Source organism: Bos indicus, chromosome 3 (assembly GCF_029378745.1).
Source record: "Bos indicus isolate NIAB-ARS_2022 breed Sahiwal x Tharparkar chromosome 3, NIAB-ARS_B.indTharparkar_mat_pri_1.0, whole genome shotgun sequence".
Classification (NCBI taxonomy): domain Eukaryota; kingdom Metazoa; phylum Chordata; class Mammalia; order Artiodactyla; family Bovidae; genus Bos; species Bos indicus.
In genome coordinates this window covers 10,511,579-10,514,180 of record NC_091762.1, presented here as the reverse complement: position 1 = coordinate 10,514,180, position 2,602 = coordinate 10,511,579, and the positions used below count along the sequence as shown (strand labels likewise).

At 38.8% G+C, this 2,602-nt stretch overlaps 1 pseudogene; it reads left to right on the top strand.

The window, feature by feature from the left end:
• The first annotated feature begins 1,381 nt into the window (after positions 1–1,381).
• Positions 1,382–2,329, top strand: LOC109556684 (olfactory receptor 10J1-like; annotated as a pseudogene).
• Positions 2,330–2,602: the final 273 nt, after the last annotated feature.

Below are 2,602 nucleotides of genomic sequence, written 5' to 3'. Positions count from 1 at the left end.
ATTCACTAGAAAAGAAAATGTTGGGTAAACAAATGTTTGCTGGGCCAGGCAGAAACAATGGGACAGAGAAATTTTAATGAGAAGACTTTGCTGTGTTTCTCTGGTTCATACCATAGTTATCTACGGTGATGGCTCTCTTCCTGGAACAAGCCCTCCATCTACAAACTTTTAGGCCTTTAGGGGAAAGGTCAAAGATTCCTCCTGAGTCACTGGACCTTAAAAATAACCAGCCTAAATTAATCTTCATGTTAAAGAGACACATCTTGGGGGTGGCAAATTTTGCTCCCCTACCCCTTCTTTTTTTTATAACTCATAATAGTTTAAACTATTTCAGTCTTAAGATTGAAATTAACTTATCCTTGAATGTTGTAAATTGTTATTGGTAAATTGTTCTTGGCCTGGAGGTTTATTTGTAGACTTTTCACTACTGTCTTTATTTCTTAAAATAGTTTTCAGGCTTCTTCTTAATTCAATATTAAGTAATTTTTTTTTCTAGACATGTATCCATTTCATTGAAGTTTAAAATGTACTGAGACAAAGTTTTTCATAAAATTGCTTTTCATCTTTTTGTGTCTGAAAGTTGTCTTTATGTCTCTGTATTAATTCTTACTAGAGTTTATGTCCTCGTTTTTTTGTTTTTTTTTTTTTCTCCTTTGACGGTTTCACTAGCAGTTTACCTAAAGTTTATAAATTTTTACCCTTTTGGATCTTATCTGTTTTATCTTTATTTTATATATTGATAACAATTGTATCATTTTTTTTTTACTTCTACTTTCTTTTTTTTAATCTTGTTTTTATAACTTCTTAGGGTGGATGCTCTACTAGCTAATTTTCAGCCTTTTATAAAAGTACAAAAAAAGCATTTTAAACTACAAAGTTCCCTCTAATAATGTTCTAAATGCTGATATGTGGTTTGCTTATTATTCTTTAGTTCTAAATATTTTTTAACTTCCATTGTTAATTCCTCTTTGAACCAGTGGTTAGATTATCAAATATTTGTAAGTTTTAAAGTTCCTTTTTGTGACAATTTCTAGCTTACATTGTGGGCTGAGACTGTGGTCTACAGAAAATACAGTTTTAAGAAACTTTTGAGACCAATTTCATGGGCCATATGTAGGTTGTCATTTTTTAAATGACCCAGGAGTACCTGAAAAGAAAGCTTTACCTCAAGCTTTTAAATAGTGTTGCACAAATTTTCTGTATCTCTTATTCCAGTCCCAGGACCTAGTCTGCCACATCTCTGGGAAAGGCAGTTGATTAATGAAATTTTGAACTGAATCTTTGTGGTATTGAATCTTTAGACAGTGCGCTCACCAGAGGGTAGGGCAGCACCAAGAGATGGTGCTGACTTTTTCTTTGTTTTTCAGCCCTGAGATCTCCAATGAGGACAGCCAACCACACACAGGTAAGAGAGTTTATTTTCCAAGGTTCTCCAACTTCCAAGAACATTAGCTGAGCTCTTCATGGTGTTTCTCATCCTGTACATTTTAACTCTGGCTGGTAATGCCATCATTGTGACTGCTATCCATATAGACCATCACCTCCACACACCCATGTCCTTCTTTCTAAGTGTCCTATCTACATCAAAGACTTTCTACTCCCTTGTGATCATCCCATGCATGCCTTTCAGCCTTGTAGGTCTGAGCCAATCCATTTCCCTGGAGGGCTGTGGAACTCAGCTTTTCTTCTTTCTTGGCTTTGCCATCACCAACTGCCTCTTGTTGGCAGTAATGGGGTATGATCGCTATGTGGCTATCTGTAACCCACTTCGTTATTCAGTCATCATGAACTGGAGGGTCTGTGCCATCCTGGCATTCTCAGTCGGTGCCACAGGGTTCTCACTCTCACTGGTTCAGGTTGTGGCTATTTTCAGATTGCCCTTTTGCAAGGCACTGATTGAGCATTTCTTTCATGATGTTGACCTGTGCTGAACCTGGCCTGTGCTACCCCAATCATCACTGATATCCTGGCCTTAATTACCAGTCTCTTGGCCATCACAGGCCCTGCCACCTTCTTCATTTCCTACATCCTCATTATCTCCACCATTCTCAAGATTTCCTCAGCGGAGGGCTGGAAGAAGGCCTTTGCCACCTGCGCCTCCCACCTCACTGTGGTCATTGTCCACTATGGCTGTGCCTCCATTGCCTACTTCAAGCCCAAGTCAGAGAACACCAAGGATCAGGATCAACTGATCTCAGTGACCTACACTGTCATAACACCTTTACTAAACCCTGCTGTGTATAGCCTAAGAAACAAAGAAGTCCAGGATACTCTACAGAGAGTGGTGGGTAGAAATCCCTTTCCTAAGATGAGATCCCTACCCAAATAGGTGTGCATGCCTTTCAGGAGGAAGTCTATACCGGTAAAGTTACAGAGCCAGTATTTCAAATGATTGGCAAAGTTTCATACATCATATACAGGGCCAGAGCAAAAATGGACGAGGGGTAAGCCTCTAACAAATGATTTTTCACTTCCTCAGCCTCTTTGTTAGCATAATAAAAACACAAGTCACTCCAAAGACCTGTAAATAAACACACACTGGCCCTATTCCAGGAGATGATTTTAAGATCAAAGTGAGATCTCATGTTCATCTTGAGGTAGG